Here is a 20,210-nt window from a genome sequence, read left to right on the forward strand (position 1 = left end):
CACGAGTTCCAACAGGTTGAATTCTTCTCTCTTGAATTACTTTCCTCCTCCCCCACCCCAAAAAAATCTATCATTGGATATTTGGCTTAAGTGCAGTTTTTCCTTCAGAGGTTAGATTACAAAAATCTCTTTTCGGCTACAAAAGCCCCCCTGACCTACCACCAAAAAAAAAAAATCTCTTAGCAACCGATCTCTTAGCAACAAGGAGTACCTTTATAGGAGAAATAAAGATGCTACATAAAGAGTGATCACCAGAAAGTCTTTTCTGATCTTTGAAAGGACCGCATCATTAGCAAAGGTAGCCGACTTCCCGAGTAAGAAACCTAGGACAAAGAAGTGAGAAAAGGGCAAGGTAACTTTTAAAAACTTTTTTATTCATATTATCATATGTCTAGAGGGATGAAATGAAAAACATATTGTAAAAATGTTGGAGTCTTTGGGGATAATCGAGTTGTCTTGAGGCAGCATGTTCTGGTTATACACCTTAAGGTAGTTATTCCAATTCAGTGCAGATTTCAAACATACTTTCAAGTATTTTGGAAAGTATTTTTTTTAATGGTTGGGCTTTCTAGAGGGGCAAAGTAGCTTCTTTCAAGGGCAGTCTTGTTTCTCTCCTTCATTCACTTGGGAATCCATTCCCATTAGTTAAAATTCAACAACAACATTAGCTTTTCTATGTTCGGATTATTCAAATTCAGACAGAATTCTTCTAAATTTTGCAATTAGAAAAGAGATTCTGAAATTCAGCTTCTGGAACAAGAATCCAACTGAGAAAATTGGTGATTTTTTTTTTCAGAGAGAGAGGAAAATAGACATTTTTTAAATTAAACTGATATAGATCTAACAATTCTCTGTCCATGGTATTGGTATTAGTATTGGTGACACTTGAAAACCTGTAATGATTTGACAGCTTTTCATATGGTGCTATTTTTTCAAAGTATTACACAAATGTGTGCAGCAATGTGAAGTAGGGAAGGTCAACTTTCAAAAGTCTTGAATGAAATGGCATTGGTCAAAAATTAAAGTATTGTGCAAATGTGCAGCAATGTGAAGTAGGCAATCTCAACGTTCCGGAGTCTTGAATGAAATTGCATTGATCAAAAATTAAAGTATTGTGCAAATGTGTGCAGCAATGTGAAGTAGGGAATGTCAACGTTCCGGAGTCTTGAATGAATTGGCATTGACCAAAAATTAAAGCATTGAGCAAATGTGCAGCAATGTGAAGTAAGATATGTCAACTTTCAGGAGTCTTGATTGAAATGGCATTGACCAAAATTAAAGTATTGTGCAAATGTGCAGCAATGTGAAGTAGGAAATGTCATCTTTCAGGAATCTTGAATGAAATGGCATTGACCAAAAATAAAGTATTGTGCAAATGTGAAGCAATGTGAAGTAGGGAATGTCAATGTTCCGGAGTCTTGAATAAAATGGCATTGCCCAAAAAGTAAAATATTGTGCAAATGTGCAGCAATGTGAAGTAGGCAATGTCATCTTTCAGGAGTCTTGAATGAAATGGCATTGATCAAAAATTAAAGTATTGTGCAAATGTGCAGCAATGTGAAGTAGGAAAAGTCAACTTTCAGGAGTCTTGAAACGACATTAACCAAAAACTAAAGTATTGTGAAAATGTGCAGCAATGTGAAGGAGGGAATGTCATCTTTCAGGAGTCTTGAATGAGATGACATTGGCCAAAATTTAAAGTATTGTGCAAATGTGCAGCAATGTGAAGTAGGGAATGTCAACGTTCCGGAGTCTTGAATGAAATGGCATTGCCCAAAAAGTAAAATATTGTGTAAATCTGCAGCAATGTGAAGTAGGCAATGTCAACTTTCAGGAGTCTTGAATGAAATGGCATTGATCAAAATTAAAGTATTGTGTGTATGTGTGTAGCAATGTGAAGTAGGGAATGTCATCTTTCAGGAGTCTTGAATGAAAAGGCATTGACCAAAAACTAAAGTATTCTGAAAATGTGTGCAGCAATGTGAAGCAGGGAATGTCATCTTTCAGGAGTCTTGAATGAAATGGCATTGAACAAAACCCAAAGTATTGTGCAAATGTGCAGCAATGTGAAGTAGGGAATGTCACCTTTCAGGAGTCTTCTTGCATTCTGTTGTCATTTTCATGCCGGAGGACGAAGTGGGGAGATGTTGATTATTTGCTTTGAACAACAAGAAAGAAATATTCAGGCTCCTCATTCAAGGATCTTGAGGCACTTTAGAAATTATCAAATTTATTATAACGCAGACTTTTGTGGATGAATTTTAAATGTCGCACATTTTTATGTGTCAAAATACAGGATATATTGAAAGTGTGACAGCGTTTGGTATTGTTCATCTTGCAACAGATGGACTCTCCTGTCTTTTCAGAAGGCTTCAGGCTGTTGTTCTTGTTATCGGCTGTCATGCTGACTTCAGCTTATGGCAATTCTATGAATGAGTGAACTCGAGTCACTTTGTTATCCACTGTCCTGCTTTGGTCTTTGAGTTGCAAACTCAAAGCTGTGGCTTTGAGTTTGCAAGTCTATATCTACCTGTAGTGGGGTCTTCCTGCTTTCCTACAGCCTCTTAGCTTGCAAAGCATTGTTGTTTTTTCTAATAAGTCTTGTTTACATAGAATCACAGAATCCTAGAGTTGGAAGAGACCTCGTGGACCATCCAGTCCAACCCCAGCCAAGAAGCAGGAAAATCACATTCAAAGCACCCCCGACAGATGGCCATCCAGCCTCTATTTAAAAGCCTCCAAAGAAGGAGCTTCCATCACACTCGGGGGCAGAGAGTTCCACTGCTGAACAGCTCTCACAGTCAGGAAGTTCTTCCTAATGTTTAGGTGGAATCTCCATTCTTATATGTCCAAAGCAGTGCTTCTCAACTTACTAATACCATGACACCTTAATGCAGTTCCTCATGTTGTGGTGAGCTCTAACCATAAAATTATTTTCATTGCTACTTCATAACTATCATTTTGCTTCTGTTATAAATTGTAATGTAAATATCTGATACGCAGGATGTATTTTCATTCACTGGACCAAATTTGGCACAAATACCCAATACTCCCAAATTTGAATACTGGTGGGATTGGAGGGGGATGATTTTGTCATTTGGGAGTTGTAGCTTCTGAGATTTATAGTTAATCTATAATCAAAGAGCATTCTGAATTCCACCAACAATGGAATTGAAACAAACTTGGGACACACTGGTCAAATGGTCCCTGGACAAAAAAAGATTGGGAACCACTGATCTAAGGCAATGGTTCTCAACCTGTGGTCTGTGGACCACCAGTTGTCCACAAGAATGAAAATATGGTCTGTGGTCTCACCATTACTATGTCGTTGCCTCGAAACCACACGGAAATGAGAGTAACTGGTCTCACAAAACCCTCTTATGCCGAGGCAATGGGAATGTTGGGAGGGGAGAGGCTGACTACTAATGAAATATTATTACTTCCACATCAGCTCTCAATTATTAAATATGAATTTCTGTGGGCAGGCCCGTAGCCAGGATTTTGATTGGGGGGGGGGGGGGGGCTGAGTTTGATTCGGGGGGAGGGGGTGAGTCTGAGTGAAAGAGTGTCTACCCTAGCAAACCTTTTGTATCGTTACCCCAATACCCCCATGCATATGAGATATATCGAGCATGTTGATCAGATCATGATATGAATAGACATAACAGTTTAAATAATGTACCAGTAAGGCCTTTTCACAGACCACCATGAGAATTTCAGGGGGGGGGCTGAAGCACCCCAAGACCCCACCCCAGCTACATGCCTGTCTGTGGGTGAGCAAATGATGAGTACTGGGTGGCATATGTTCTGTATCAGGAACTATAGCTGTGGCTTATCCAATGCACTTTTCTGAATCAGCACCCCAATTAACCAAACTGAATCTAAAGTTGACCAAAAATGGATTCATGACCCTTTTGATACTGATGTTGGAGCGTGGTCCCTGGACTAAGAGGTTCCTGGTAATGTGGTCCCTGATCAAAGTGGTCCCTGTTCAAGTGGTTGCTGGTCAAAAAAAGGTTGGGAACCACTGGGCTGAGTTTGCATCTAAACTGTAGAATTATTGCAATTTGATACCAATGCTATGGAACTTTGGGATTATTAGTTTGGAAAGGCATCAACACTGGGTTGTTGTAGGTTTTTCGGGCTATATGGCCATGTTCTAGAACATGGCCATATAGTCCGAAAAACCTACAACAACCCAGTGATTCCAGCCATGAAAGCCTTTGACAATACATTGGCACCAACACTCTTTGGCAGAAGAATCTAAAGCAGTGGTCCTCAACCTGTAGGTCCTCAGATGTTTTGGCCTTCAACTTCCAGGAATCCTAACAGCTGGTAAACTGGCTGGGATTTCTGGGAGTTGTAAGCCAAAACACCCAGGGACCCACAGGTTGAGAACCATTGGTCTAAAGTCTATGTAAAACATCAGCTCCCTTGATTTCATTGCCTTGAGCCATGGCAGTTAAAGTGATGTCAAACTGGAGTAATTCTGTGGTGTAGATCCTCCAGGATTTATGTACCAGTTGTTAAAAATTATCTTTTTTGGATAGAAAAACTAGGAAGGAGAAGAAGCATGTACTTACACACACACACCTTCCAAAACATAGATGTATCTGTCTAGGTTCTAATTGTACTGGAGGTAATTGGTTCTTATCTATCTAATGAGTCCGTGTCTTTCTGATTCTTCTTTCAATGACCCATGTTTATGAAGCAATGTTCCCAATGTTCTCCCATAATAAGGCGAGGAAAGTACAAGGTGAAATTCTCACCTCTTTTGGAAGTGACTTCTTTGTATTGTTTGCCACGTTGAGGACCTCTTTTTAACTAAAAGGTAACAGCCTAATGGTATGGGCTTTCAAGAAGGGAAGGACAGGAAGGGATCACAGTGGAATTAACACTTTGAGATGGAACATCTTGCCTTCTTGTTTGAGATGAGTGAGACATCATCATCCGACCCAGTTTTTGTGCCCAGTTTCTGAACAGTATGTCTTGTACTCACCTCATTGCTCTCTCTTCTATAAAGAATAGCCACTGATGTCATGATGGGTAGGTGGATGGGTGCAGATAATACTCAGAACTGTGAGGTCTCCTGGGATTGCATATAGTTAAGGTCTCCCAGTATCTGGTTATGCAGAAGATGCAGATGTTGCTCCAAAAAGGGAGCTTTGAAAAAGATTGGATGCAAGGGATGGTAGGATGATGCTCTGGGTGCCAAGGCATCATCTTGCCATTGTTCAGTTATGGATGGCTTCAGCTTGTTATTACATCCATTTCTCTTTCATAGAATCATAGAGTTGGAAGAGACCTCATGGGCCATCCAGTCCAACCCTCTCCCAAGAAGCAGGAAAATTGCATTCAAAGCCCCCCTGACAGATGGCCACCCAGCCTCCTGTTTCAAAGCCTCCAAAAAAGGAGCCTCCACCACACTCCAAGGCACAGAGTTCCACTGCTGAGCAACTCTCATAGTTAGGAAGTTCTTCTTCATGTTCAGATGGAATGTCCTTTCTTGTAGTTTGAAGCCATTGTTTCGTATCCTAGTCTCCAGGGCAGCAGAAAACAAGCTTGCTCCATCCTTCCCTATGACTTCCTCTCATATATTTATACTTGGCTCTCATCATTTCTCTTCTCAGCCTTCTCTTCTTCAGGCTAAACATGCCCAGCTCTTTAAGCCGCTCCTCATAAGGCGTGTTCTCCAGATCCTTGCTCATTTTAGTTGCTCTCCTCTGGACACATTCCAGCTTGTCAATATCTCCCTTCAATTGTGGTGTCCAGAATTGGACACAGTGTGATTTCAGATTTCAACCATAAAAATATTTTCATTGCTACTTCACAATTGTAATTTTGCTTCTGTTATGAATCATAATGTAAATATCCGATATGCAGGGTGTATTTTCATTCACTGGACCAACTTTGGCACAAATACCTGATATGTCCAAATTTGAATACTGATGGGATTAGAGAGGGATTGATTTTGTAATTTAGGAGTTGTAGTTGCTGAGATTTATAGTTCACCTACAATCAAAAAGCATTCTGAACATTACCAATGATGTAATTAAATGAAACTTGTCACACAGAACCCCCATGACCAACAGAAAATACTGAAAGGGTTTGGTGGGCATTGATCTTCACTTTTGGAGTTGTAGTTCACCTACATCCATAGATCACTGTGGACTCAAACAATGATGGATCTGGACTAAACTTAGCATAAATAATCAATATGTCCAAATGTAAACACTGGTGGAGTTTGGGGAAAATAGACCTTGACATGTGGGTGTTGTACTTGCTGAGATTTATAGTTCACCTACAATCAAAGAGTATTCTGAACCCCACCAATGAGAGAATTGGACCTAACTTCCCACACAGAACTCCCATGAAGATACTGTGATTTCCGATGGTCTTTGGTGACCCATCTGACACCCTCCAGGTTGAGAAACATTGCATTAGCTAGATACTGCATAGCCCATCTTGTATGGTTGGTTGAGATGAATGGGCTACACCAGTGGTCTCTAAGCTGTGGTCCCCTAGGAGTTTGGGACTTCAATTCCCAGATGTCCCAGCCAACTTAGAATTTCATAGGAAGAGATTCTGGAAGCTGAAGTCCAAACTATGTGAAGAACCAAAAGTTGAACTGTCTTCATAAATCCTTTTATGATCTACTAGCCATCCCCTGCCACGCGTTGCTGTGGCCCAGTCTGGTGATCTGGAAAATAAAGTAATTAGAAAGTGTTCGTTTCTAATACAGTATATGTAATTTCTTTCTGCTTGTGGGTAAACTGTATTTCTTCCTTTTTCTTTGTCAGTGTTTATATGGAGATTGTTTGGTTTGCCAAAACTCAAGGTCAATGCCTACCAAACCCTTCTAGTGTTTCCTGTTGGCCATGGGAGACCTGTGTGCCAAATTTGGTCTAATTCCATCTTTGGTGGGGGTCAGAATGCTCTCTGATTGTAGGTTAACTATAAATCCCATCAACTACAACTCCCAAAAGACAAATTCAATTTTTTGAGTGATGGTCACTGCTTGGGTTAGTAGGTATCTCGTGGCAAAATTTGGGGGCAATTCGTCCAGTGGTTTTTGAGTTATGTTATGTTAATCCCACAAATGAACATTACATTCTTATTTATATAGACTAGCTGTATCCGCCACACATTGCTGTGGCCAACCTTCCCTCCCTCTTTCTCTTCTTTCTTTCTTTCTTTCTTTCTTTCTTTCTCTCCTTCCTTCCTTCCCTCCCTTTTTCCTTCCTTCTCTTTTTTTCTTCCCCTTCTACTTTCCCTTCTTCTTTCTTCCTTCTCTGTTTCTTTCCTCGCTTCCTTTGCTCTTTGGTTCCATCCTTACTTGTCTATTTCCTTCCTCCCCCCCCCCCTCTTTCTCTCTTTCATTCCTTCTCTCCTTCCTTCCCTCTCTCTTTCCTTCCTTCTTTCACTTTTTTATTTCCTTCTGCCCCTCCTTCCTTCTCTATCTTTCTCTCTTTCCTTCTCTCTCTCCTTCCCTCCTTCTTTCCCTCTTTCTCTCCTTCCTTCCTTCTCCCCCTCTTTCTGTGTATATGTGTATTGTGTGTGAATATATGTGTGTGTGTGTGTGTGTGTGTGTGTGTGTATAGGTGTGTTTGTCTATATATGTGGTTTTGAACAGGAGTTGTAATTTTTGGGGGGCTTTTTTTGGCTTTAAAAGTCTCTTCTTCTGTGTTTTTCAATGTTTTTATGAGTGATGGTCACCCGTTGGCCTGATAGGTTATTGTGTCCAAATTTGGTATCAATTCGTCAAGTAGTTTTTGAGTTATGTTAATCCCACAAACAAACATTACATTTTTATTTAAATAGACTAGCCATCCCCTGCCACACATTGCTGTGGCCCACTCTGGTGGTCATGGGGGTTCTGTGTGGGAGATCTGGCCCAATTCTATCATTGGTGGGGTTCAGAATGCTCTGTGATTGTAGGTGAACTATAAATCCCAGCAACTACAACTCCTAAATGTCAAGATTCTATTTTCCCCAAACTCCACCAGTGTTCATATTTGGGCATATTGAGTATTCATGTAGAGTTTCTTCCAGATCTATCATTGTTTGAGTCCACAGTGCTCTCTGAATGTAGGTGAACTACAACTCCAAAACCAAAGGACACTGCCCACCAAACCCTTCCAGTATTTTCTGTTGGTCATGGAAGAACTGTGTGCCAAGTTTGGTTCAATTCCAGCGTTGGTGGTGTTCACAGTGCTCTTTGATTGTAGCTGAACTATAAATCACAACAACTACAACTCCCAAATGACAAAATCAACTTATTTTGAGTGAAAGACATACATTGGGTTGTTAGGTGTCTTGTGTCCAAATTTGGTGTCAATTCGTCAAGTAGTTTTTGAGTTCTGTTAGTCCCACAAACGAACATCACATTTTTATTTATATAGATGATGCTTAGTGATTCCTCTCCATTTTCTGATATTAGGGAGCTGGCGACTTCCAGTTCAGAAGGACAATAAATCTGCTCCGAGTTTTCAACCAAACCCTGTAAGGAAGTAATTTACCTGTGTTTAATCTCAGATTAAAATTTGGAGGGGTTTCATCATATTGTTGCTACAGAAGCCAACGGTAAGACCAGATGCCAACAGTCAAACTAGAGGGACAGAAAAGCAAAAGAACACGTTTCTTCTTGCCTTGGATATGTTTCCTTCTTTGTTTCAGATCTGCCCTTGGGGGGAAAAATGATCACCAAAATATTTGGAAAAAATTGTGTAAATATTGCAATACAATTTTAAGAAAAACAAAACAGTAGCATGGGGGGTGGAGGAGATGGTGGAAACATTCAGCCAAAGTTGGGACAGGAAGAAAAAGAACACGTCTGACTAGGTGCCTTGGGAAAATAAAAGACGTCTTTGCTTGGCACTGAAAAGACAACTTAGTAGGGAAGCACCCCAATCATGTCCTGAGACTGTGAAAAAGCAAAGTTTGGAAGTGTGACTTTGCTGGACGACAACTTTCAGAATCCCCAGGCAATGTGGCTACTTGGAAATCTAGAAGCTGTATTCTAAACAAGGTAACTTCTAAAGCTTTCTGTAGATTATATAGAGTCAATACCGTATACTCAAGCCAACCCATATATAAGCCGAGGCACCTAATTTTGCCACAAAAACTGGGAAAATGTATTGACTCAAGTATAAGTCAAGGGTGGGAAATGCAGCAGCTACTGCAAAATAATGTAAATGTAATAATAATAATAATAATAATAATAAATACTGAATAAAATAATAAATATCATCATCATAATAGAGTAAAATATTAAATGTAATAAAAATAGTAATAGTGTAAAATAATGTAAATGTAATAATAATACTAGAGTAAAATAATAAATGTAATAATAATAATGCAAAGACTCTGGCACAAGGCAGTCAAGGTGGTCCCAGTGGTGATCGGCACACTGGGTGCAGTGCCTAAAGTCCTTGGCCTGCACTTAAACACAATCGGCGCTGACAAAATTACCATCTGCCAGCTGCAAAAAGCTACCCTACTGGGATCTGTAAGCATTATTCGCCAATGCATCACACAGTCCTAGACACTTGGGAAGTGTCCGACATGTGATCCAATACAACAACCAGTATAGTGATCTTGTTTGCTGTGTACTAATCTTGTTGTATTTCAAATAATAATAATAATAATAATAATAATAACAACAACAATAACAACAACAACAACAACAACAATAATGATCAGCACACTGGGTGCAGTGCCTGAAGACCTTGGCCTGCACTTAAACACAATCAGTGCTGACAAAATTACCATCTGCCAGCTGCAAAAGGCCACCTTACTGTTATCTGCACACATTATTCGCCAATACATCACACAGTCCTAGACACTTAGGAAGTGTCCGACATGTGATCCAATACAACAACCAGCAGAGTGATCTTGTTTGATGTGGACCCATCTTGTTGTGTTTCAAATAATAATAATAATAATAATAATAATAATAATAATAATAAACTAAATAAGGTAATAAATAACTTTGATTCAAGTATAAGCCAGGGGAGGGGCTTTCAGTCTATAAAAGGGCTGAAAATCTCGGCTTATACCCGAGTATATACGGTAATAGGCTGGTGTCACCGGTCATCTGCATGGGATGGATGGAGTATTTATTTATTTATTAATTTCAAAGTTTTATATACCGAGCTTCTCACCTCATTAGAGGGACTCAGCCCGGTTTCCAACCATAAAAACACATACAATCTGTAAAATATCAAAGTACATAATTACAATAAAACACTGGAAAAGCACATATGTTTAAAAACTACAGTGGGCAGTCGTCATTCTAAAATTGAATATACACCGTCTTCCATCCAAATCGTTGTCTCATTCTTCAAAAGCCTGTCTCCACAACCACGACTTCACCTGTTTCCTGAATGTCAGGATTGTTGGGTAATCTTCCATTGGAAATTTGAAGTTTGGGGCTAAATCCCCCAGAAGTCTCCATCCAGCATAGTCCCTGTGAAAGCTCAGATATATAGATATAGATATAGATTGATATGGTTCAGGAGTAAATGAGACAAACTGTAAATAACAAGGCCAAGGGAAATAAATCTGGACATCCCAAGTGGGTTGTTTTTGTTTTGCTTTGCTTTGCTTTTTCATGCAGACATAGATTTTTCCATGGGCCAGATGGAAAATTTGGAAGAGCATGCCCCCATTCCTCACACAGTGTTTTCTCTCCCAAAGTAATTAGAGTGAGTATTGTCAAAGGCTTTCACGGTTGGAGTCACTGGGGTGTTGTATGGTTTCCGGGCTGTATGTCCAATGTGTTCTAGCGGCATTTCTCCTGACATTTCGCCTGCATCTGTGGCTACGGGCATCTTCAGAGGATTTGAAGGATCTGAATTAGGGTGAGTTTTGAAAAAGTCACAATTTAAAAGATCAAAAACAACTTTTACTAGATAATTGGTAGACTCAAGACTGTGCTTTGTGAGTTGCCAAAACATGTCTGGCCAAAGTGGTTTTGTTGCCTGGCATGTAAGAGAAGCTGCTTCTCGCATTATGTCTCATAATGGACCTGGCAGGATGGTAATAGTTTACATACTTTCCAATTGTTCTGGTGTGGCTTGGGCAGTCCTGCTTAATCCTATTTTTACAGCTCCTTATAAAATGTCCCAAAGTTTTTCTTTCCTCCTCCTTCTCCTCCTAGTTTCCCTCCTACTCCTCAACTTACTTCAGTCTCTGAAAATTGAATTCAAAGTGCAAAAGTATTTATTTATTTGTCCCGTTTGTATCGTGTCCTTCTCACCCTGAAGGGAACTCAACAGGCAGCAATTCGATACCATACACATAGATGTCCATAAAATAAACAAATACAATTCAAAACCAAACAGATAATAATAATAATAATAGCAATAATAATAATAATAATAATAATAATAATAATATCCTATATATATATAAATGCTCAGTGCATAATGAGTACCTTTGTACAGGAGTTGATTATAAATTGTATAATTTTAACTGTATTTAGATTGGCTGCAGTAAGGCTGGAACGGCCTAAGTCAGAGGAGTCCTCCATGTGCGTTGCCATGGAGACTGATGCAGGAGAGAGGGAAGTGGGAGGAGCTTAGAGGGGAGAGTTTTAAAAAATGACAGTTAAAAATCAGTTAGAAGTTTAGGTTTAGAGAAGTGAGCAGTCAGGAGTTAGGTTCAGAGGAGTGAGGAGTTAGGAGTTGGGAGAGAAGGAAAGGAAAGGTGGTGGAGTGACTTGTGAAGCAAAGCTTTGAGGCTTTGAAAAGCTGGGTTTGGCTATTGGAAGTTTCTCAGGCTAGTGCAGCCGAATGGTGAAACATAGCTGGTATTCTTTTAGTCTAAGGAGAGGCTAAAGAATAGTTTACTTAGTATTTGATCTAGGGAGGATCAGCTAAGGGAAACATCCCTGTATGGAAACTTTGTCTGAAACAAGTGCTCTACGTCAGAAAGATACTGTGTTACTTGAAAGTATGAACTGTTAAAGTTACAAGTATTATTCCAAGTGCTACAAGGAAAAGTTACGTCTTGCAACCACACTCTGTGTACTTAATAAAATTGTTAACTTTTATTTGAAGATTGCCTCAGCTCCGTCTATTCTGTGTACCAAGTGCCATTTCTCACAATATTACAACTTACCTCACGTGGTAGCAGAAACGTAGGGAAAAGTAACCAAATAAGTCTACATTCTTCTCTCCAGTCACGCTACAGTATATACAGTGTAATTACTACTAAGTTATTACTTTCTTAATAAAGGAGGAGGTGCAATTGAATAGCCTCCCTTCCAACTTGATGGTAAATTTGGTTCCTAATCAGTAACCTCCATTGCAAATCGGCCAGTTCTTTTTAAAACTGGGAACTGGGGTAAAATCTCCTGAATACTGGTTCCTTTTAAATTGGTGGCAACAATAAATCATCCCTCAGCTCCCCTGCTTCTTCTCAACCTTAAAAACAAAAGAACCAATGAACTAAATCGCACTAAATTTGGCAACAAAACGTCTCCCTACACAAGGAGTGATCATCACTCAAAAAATTATGATTTTGTTATTTGGGAGTTGTAGTTGTTGGGTTTTATAGTTCACCTATAATCAAAGAGCATTCTGAACTCCACCAACGATGGAATTGAACCAAACTTGGCACACAGAACTCCCATGACCAACAGAAAACACTGAAAGGATTTGGTGGGCATTGACCTTGAATTTTGGAATTGTAGTTCACCTACATCTAGAGAGCATTGCAGACTCAAACAATGATGGATCTGGACCAAACTTGGCACGAATATGCAATATGCCCAAATATAAACACAGATGGAGTTTGAGGAAAATAGACCTTGATATTTGGGAGTTGTAGTTACTGGGATTTATAGTTCACCTACAATTAAAGAGCATTCTGAACCCCACTAATGACAGAATTGGGACAAACCTCCCACACAGAACCCCCGTGACCAACAGAAAATACTTAAGGCCATCCAGTCCAACTCCCTTTACCAGGACAAGAAGACATAATCAAAGCCCTCCCGACAAAGAGCCATCCAGCCATATATATATAGAGAGAGAGATATGACTCTCTCACACACAGATATAGTATCATAGATTTGAAAGGAACCCCCAAAGAACGACAACTTTATGTTGCATGCTCCAGAGTAGGCCAACCAGACAATCTCTACATCAACACAAGCATAAAGAAATTACATAGATTAGAAACCAACACTTTCTCATTACTTTATTTTCCAGATCACCAGACTGGGCCACAGCAACGCATGGCAGGGGACGGCTAGTAATAATAATAAAACTTTATTTATACCCCGCTACCATCTCCCCAAGGGACTTGGTGCAGCTTACATGAGGCTGAGCCCATAGAACAACAATAATAAAAGCAATAACAAAACATCAATACAAAACAATCAAAATAAATCTCATAAACAAAAAATAAACAGTAACAGTAACAACAAACATTTAAAAACCTATGGCTGGGCCAAATGTGATAATTAAAAATTAAAAAATAATGCTGGGCATGAACATTAATTAGTAAGACATCAGTTAAAATCACATCACCCAAATCATAATCCAGGGCCATTCCATTTGTCAATCAAATAAGTTCATAGTCACTTCTAGAATCATACAATCCTAGAGTTGGAAGAGACCTTGTGGGCCATCCTGTCCAACCCCATTCTGCCAAGAAGCAGGAAAATTGCATTCAAAGCACCCCCAACAGATGGCCATCCAGCCTCTGTTTAAAGGCCTCCAAAGAAGGAGCCTCCACCACACTCTAGGGCAGAGAGTTCCGCTGTTAAACAGCTCTCACAGTCAGGAAGTTCTTCCTCATGTTCAGGTGGAATCTCCTTTTTTGTAGTTTGAAGCCATTGCTCCATTGCATCCTAGTCTCCTGAGCAGCAGAAAACAAGTTCGCTCTCTTCTCCCTATGACTTACTCTCACATATTTATACATGGCTATCACGTCTCCTCCCAGCCTTCTCTTCTTCAGGCTAAACATGCCCAGCTCTTTAAGCCACTTCTCATAGGGCTCCTCTTCCTCCTCAACTTACTTCAGTCTCTAAAAATTGAATTCAAAGTGCAAAAGTATTTATTTACTTACCCCATTTGTATCCCAGGAGCCCTCGGTGGTGCAGTGGGTTAAACCCCTGTGCCGGCAGGACTGAAGACCGACAGGTCGCAGGGAGAGTGTGGATGAGCTCCCTCTATCAGCTCCAGCTTCCCATGCAGGGACATGAGAGAAGCCTCCCACAAGGGTGGTAATACATTAAAACATCTGGGTGTCCCCTGGGCAATGTCCTTGCAGACGGCCAATTTTCTCACACCAGAAGCAACTTGCAGATTCTCAAGTCGCTCCTGACACGACAAAAAGATAATTGTATCCCACCCTTCTCACCCTGAAGGGGACTCAAAATGACCTTATAACAGGCAGTAATTTGATACCATATACATATATGTCTGTAAAATAAACAAATACAATTAAAAACCAAACAGTTAAAACATCAATTAGTAAAACATAAATTAAAATCAGGCCACCCAAATCATAATCCAGGGCCATTCCATTTGTCAATAAGTTCATAGTCACATATTGCACTGCTCCAATTACTGGTCAAAGGCTTGGTCCCAAAGCCACATCTTAAGTTTTTTTTCCTGAAGGTCAGGGGAGAGGGAGCTGATCTGATTTCGTTGGGGAGGGAGTTCCGTAGATGAGGGGCCATCACTGAGAAGGCCCTGTCTCTTGTCCCCACCAGTCGCACTTATGAGGGAGGTGGGACTGAGAGTAAGGCCTCCCTCAGCAATTTTAACCCCAAAAATGGTTCATAGAGGGATATATGTTCAGACAGGTAAGCTGGGCTGGAACCATTTAGGTCTTTATAGGCTAAAGCCAGGACTTTGAATTTTGTTTGGTAACAAACTGGCAGCCAGTGGAGCTGATGTAACAGGGGGATTGTATGCTCCCTGTACACTGCCCTAGTGAGCAATCTGGCTGTCACCCAATGGACCATTTAGAGCCTCCGAACAGACTTCAAGGGCAACTCCACGTGGAGTGTGTTGCAGTAGTCTATTCTGGTTTTAACCAGAGTGTGGACTACCATGGCCAAGTTTGAATTCCCAAGGTATGGGTGCAATTGCTGCACAAGTTTTAATTGTGCAAAAGCACTCCTGGCCACCGCCGAAACCTGGGGTTCCAGGCTCAGTGATGAATCCAGAAGAGCTCCAAAGCTGTGAACCTGAGTCTTCGGAGAAGTGTAACTCTATCCAACACAGACTGTAACCTTAAACCCTGTTTGGCCCTTCGGCTAACCAGGGGCCCTTCCACACAGCCCTATATCCCAGAATATCAAGTCAGAATATCCCACAATATCTGCTTTGAATTGGGTTATCTGAGTCTACACTCAATAGTGTGGGATTTTTTGCCTTGATATTCTGGGATATAGAGCAGTGTGGAAAGGCCCCCGGAGTACCTCTGTCTTGTCTGGATTCAATTTCAGTTTATTCACCCTCATCCAGGCTGTCACAGCTGCCAATCACCAATTCAGCATCTGGACAGCCTCCTTGGCAACAAGTGGAAAGGAGTGATAGAGTTGGACGTCATCTGCGCACAGATGTAGTTTGCACTCAGTTGCGTTCCATCTTTCATGTGTCTATATTGGAGGGTGAGCTTCCACTGTCAGCCCCAGCTTCTGCCAACCTAGCAGTTCGAAAACATGCAAATGTGAGTAGATCAATAGGTTGTTGTTGTTCTTTCGTTCAGTCGTCTCCGACTCTTCGTGACTTCATGGACCAGTCCATGCCAGAGCTCCCTGTCGGCCGTCACCACCCCCAGCTCCTTCAAGGTCAGTCCAGTCACTTCAAGGATGCCATCCATCCATCTTGTCCTTGGTCAGCCCCTCTTCCTTTTGCCTTCCACTTTCCCCAGCATAATTGACCCAGATCAATATTGACCCAGATCAATAGGTACCAGTCTGGAATGTGTCCAGAGGAGGGCGACTAAAATGATCAAGGGTCTGGAGAACAAGGCCTATGAGGAGTGGCTTAAGGAGCTGGGCATGTTTAGCCTGAAGAAGAGAAGGCTGAGAGGAGACATGATAGCCATGTATAAATATGTGAGAGGAAGCCACAGGGAGGTGGGAGCAAGCTTGTTTGCTTCTTCCATGGAGGTTAGGACATGGCACAATGGCTTCAAACTACAAGAAAGGAGATTCAATCTGAACATGAGGAGAGCCGTTCAACAGTGGAACTCTCTGCCCCAGAGTGTGGTGGAGGCTCCTTCTTTGGAATCTTTTAAACAGAGGCTGGATGGCCATCTGTCAGGGGTGATTTGAATGCAATATCCCTGCTTCTTGGCAGAATGGGGTTGGAATGGATGGCCCATGAAGTCTCTTCCAACTCTTTGATTCTATGATTCTAGGTAGGAAGGTAATGGTGCTCCATGCAATCATGCTGGCCACATGACCATGGAGGTGTCTATGGACAACGCCAGCTCTTCGGCTTAGGAATAGAGGTGTGTACCACCCCACAGAGTCGGACATGACTGAATGTCAGGGGAAAACCTTTACCTAAGGATTTCCCTTACCGTTATAGGATTGCTGAGATTATGGCTGGGTCCTGTTGGTGTGCTAGTCTAGTTATGGCTTTCCCACAGTGACACAATGCTAGCAAGTGAAGGCCAATTTCTGCTAAGATTTGAAAGCTGAACATAGAATTGCTATTCAAATCCTCTCTTCTGCAGAACCATTAAAGCCCTGTCCTTCATTCTTCCTGTGAAACTTAATTCTCCCAAAAAGAAAATTCAAAACAATGTGGGGGTTGTTGTGTATATGTAATACAAAGTCTTAATATTAACATGAAGCCTTAATAAATGTGCACACTTTAGCTCCCCCTGCTGCCACATGTGTGGCAGACTTGCAATGGAAAAGCAGAACTGGATTCATGTGCAAGATCCTCTATGCATGTCGTTGCATTTTCTTGACTGATGTCTAATGTCTATATTCAGCTGGTTGCAAAAGTTCAATCCATGCATATAGAATCAAAGAGTTGGAAGAGACCTCGTGGACCATCCAGCCCAACCCCATTCTGCCAAGAAGCAGGAAAATCTCATTCAAAGCACCCCTGACAGATGGCCATCCAGCCTCTGCTTAAAAGCTTCCAAAGAAGGAGCCTCCACTACACTCTGGGGCAGAGAGTTCCACTGCTGAACATCTCTCATAGTTAGGAAGTTCTTCCTAAGGTTCAGAGGGAATCTTCTTTCTTGTGGTTCTATTGCATCCTGGTCTCCAAGGCAGCAGAAAACAAGCTTTCTCCCTCCTCCCTGTGACTTCCCCTCACATATTTATAAATGGCTGACTGGCACAACCTGGGGATCACAACCAGATACAGTGAAGACATCCGCCCTTGCGCTGTGCTACTCTGCTGCTGAGTATGCATGCCCAGTGTGGAACACATCTCACCACACTAAAACAGTGGATGTGACTCTTAATGAGACATGCCGCATTATCACGGGGTGTCTGCACCCTACACCACTGGAGAAATTACACTGATTACATTGCACCACCTGACATCCACCGGGAAGTAGCAGCCAATAGTGAAAGGACCAAGGCAGAGACATCTCCAGCTCATCCTCTGTTTGGGTATCAGCCAGCACGTCAACAACTTAAATCTAGAAATAGTTTTCTAAGATCTACAGAGACACTCTCTGGAACACCTCAGCAAGCGAGAGTCCAAAAGTGGCAGGCTCAAACCCAGAACCTCAACCAATGGCTGATACCAAATGAGAGACTCCCCGCTGGGCACACAGAAAACTGGATGACTTGGAAGGCACTGAACAGACTGCGCTCCGGCACCACAAGATGCAGAGCCAACCTTCAGAAATGGGGCTACAAAGTGGAATCTCCGATATGCGAACGTGGAGAGGAGCAAACCACTGACCACCTGCTGCAATGCAACCTGAGCCCTGCCACATGCACAATGGAGGACCTTCTTGCAGCAACACCAGAGGCACTCCAAGTGGCCCGATACTGGTCAAAGAACATTTAACCAACTACCAAACTCACAAATGCTATATTTTATCTGTTTGTTTGCTTTGTTCTGTTAGACATGTAATACTATAATTGACTGGTTGATCTGACACGACAAATAAATAAATTTATAAATGGCCATCATTATGTCACCTCTCAGCATTTTCTTTTTCAGGCTCAACATGCCCAGCTCTTTAAGCCGCTCCTCATACGGCTTGTTCTCCAGAAACTTGATCCTTTCAGTCACTCTCCTCTGGACACATTCCAGCTTGTCAATGTCTCTCTTCAGTTGTGGTGCCCAGATTTGGACACAGAATTCCAGGTGTGTTCTGATGTAATTGCACATCAGTTGTTGCAACTTGTGCATTGTGGTGCCTTGTTTGCATGGTTGGGCATGGTCGGACATGGTTGTACATTGCACAATATCTTCATTCCAACCCCATCCAAACCCTAATTGTGCTGGAAACCTATAGAAATGCTGCTCTAGTCTAGACCAGGACCAGGACCAGGGCTCAAGGAGGAGGATGTTTGTCCAACTGTTGTGTTTTTGAAATCATATTTACCCTGTGTGCCAAGCAAATTGTGTTTCTTCAAGGAGAGCTGGTGTCCTTTTCAGTGGCTACATCCCACACAGTAGCTGCTCTTCGGCATCAAGTTCATGCATCATTTGTTATCTAAACAACTCTAACCATGCAAGGACAATAGTACTCACTAGTTATCTCACTCTTTGGGTGATAGCCTGGCGGATGAAGACATTTCCAAAGCATAATATTTGAGGTAACAAAACAAAAAAAGTTTTTTTCTACAACAGGAATACTGTGTCCAGTTCTGGGCACCACAATTGAAGGGAGAAGTTGACAAACTGTAATGTGTTCAGAGGAGGGCAACTAAAATGATCAAGGGTCTGGAGAACAAGCCCTATGAGGAGTGGATTGAAGACCTGGCATGTTTAGCCTGAAGAAGAGAAGGCTGAGAGGAGACATGATAGCCATGTATAAATATGTGAGAGGAAGTCATAGGGAGGAGGGAGCAAGCTTGTCTTCTGCTGCCCTGGAGACTAGGATGCAGAATAATGGCTTCCAACTACAGGAAAGGAGATTCCACCTGAACATTAGGAAGAACTTCCTGACTGTGAGAGCTGTTCAGCAGTGGAACTCTCTGTCCCATAGTGTGGTGGAGGCTCCTTTGGAGGCTTTTAAGCAGAGGCTGGATGGCCATCTGTCAGAGGTGCTTTGAATGCAATTTTCCTGCTTCTTGGCAGGGATTGGACTGGATGGCCCAGGAGGTCTCTTCCAACTTTATGATTCCATGATTCTATGATTCTAAGTATCTACAATGTACTGAGCTAATAAATGAGCAAAGTGAGTAGACCACAAATATGGAGTTTTTCCATCTCAAATATTGACCTTGAAAATCTAGAACACTATCTCCTGAAATGTAAATTCCAAAGTATCAGTGGGCTTCTTACATTTGAAACATCTCTGTCCCCTGCCTCATCCCTAATTTTCACACATGTGGACACTTAATGTACCCAAGGCACACAATGATAAAGAGACAGTGTTTTCACAAATGGCCCAAAACACTACAGGATTGGAAGCGTTGGATGCTTCCCAATGGACACCAGAATATGTACAGAGCTAGGAGATTCCTCAACTATTTGTTTGGACCAAATAAAAGATATTGGTGACATTTTCCATGTCCACAGATCTATCTAGCACAACATTTCTCAAAATGGGGGGCAGGGACCCGTAGGGGGTTGCAAGGGGGTGTCAGAGGGGTCTCCAAAGACAATCAGAAAATATAGTACTTTCTGTCAGTCATGGAGGTTCTGTATGGGAAGTTTGGCCCAATTCTATCATTGGTGGGGTTCAGAATGCTCTTTGATTGGAGGTTAACTATAAATCCCAGCAGCTACAATCCCCAAATGTCAAAGTCTGTTTTCCCCAAACTCCACCAGTGTTCACATTTGGGCATATTGAGTATATCTGCAAAGTTTGGTCCAGATCCATCATTGTTTGAGTCCACAGTACTCCCTAGATATAGGTGAACTTCAACTCCAAAACTCAAGGTCAATGCCCACTAAACCCTTCCAGTATTTTCTGTTGGTCATGAGAGTTCTGTGTGCCAAGATTGGTTCAATTCCATTGTTGGTTGAGTTCAGAATGCTCTTTGATTGTAGGTGAACTATAAAATCCCAGCAACTACAATTCCCAAA

At 41.5% G+C, this 20,210-nt stretch overlaps 1 protein-coding gene across 2 annotated transcripts in view; it reads left to right on the forward strand.

The window, feature by feature from the left end:
• Positions 1-229: 229 nt before the first annotated feature.
• CYP19A1 (cytochrome P450 family 19 subfamily A member 1) overlaps positions 230-20,210 on the forward strand; it is a 43,186-nt gene continuing 23,205 nt past the window's right edge. For both annotated transcript variants that reach the window (XM_060755278.2, XM_060755279.2), the window contains exon 1: positions 230-352. The gene's annotated coding sequence lies outside the window, so the exon portion shown is untranslated. The remainder of the gene's footprint in view (positions 353-20,210) is intronic.

This window comes from Anolis sagrei, chromosome 9 (assembly GCF_037176765.1).
Source record: "Anolis sagrei isolate rAnoSag1 chromosome 9, rAnoSag1.mat, whole genome shotgun sequence".
Classification (NCBI taxonomy): Eukaryota; Metazoa; Chordata; class Lepidosauria; order Squamata; family Dactyloidae; genus Anolis; species Anolis sagrei.